Source organism: Hylaeus volcanicus, chromosome 9, assembly GCF_026283585.1.
Source record: "Hylaeus volcanicus isolate JK05 chromosome 9, UHH_iyHylVolc1.0_haploid, whole genome shotgun sequence".
NCBI lineage: Eukaryota > Metazoa > Arthropoda > Insecta > Hymenoptera > Colletidae > Hylaeus > Hylaeus volcanicus.
In genome coordinates, this window is record NC_071984.1 from 3,528,521 (window position 1) to 3,528,802 (window position 282).

At 37.9% G+C, this 282-nt stretch overlaps 1 long non-coding RNA gene across 1 annotated transcript in view; it reads left to right on the forward strand.

The window, feature by feature from the left end:
• The window catches only part of LOC128881856 (uncharacterized), a 958-nt gene extending 709 nt beyond the window's left edge, over positions 1-249 (forward strand). Inside the window, exon 3 of the long non-coding RNA XR_008458200.1 lies at positions 86-249. This is a non-coding gene — a long non-coding RNA (uncharacterized LOC128881856). The remainder of the gene's footprint in view (positions 1-85) is intronic.
• Positions 250-282: the final 33 nt, after the last annotated feature.

The window sequence follows — 282 nt, forward strand, 5'->3', positions numbered from 1 at the left end:
TGGTATGATAATATATTTGACATTCCTCGAGTGAGTAGAATCTTCCTCTAAATTCCTTACTTTTTATGTTGTACTTATTTATAAGATCCTAAGCGAGGTCCTGGGATGGAGGATGGAGCTGCAAAAGGAAATGGGAGAGATTGAAATCACCTTGTACCATGCTGGTATGATAATATATTTGACATTCCTCGAGTGAGTAGAATCTTCCTCTAAATTCCTTACTTTTTATGTTGTGCTTATTTATAAGATCCTAAGCGAGGTCCTGGGATGGAGGATGGAGCT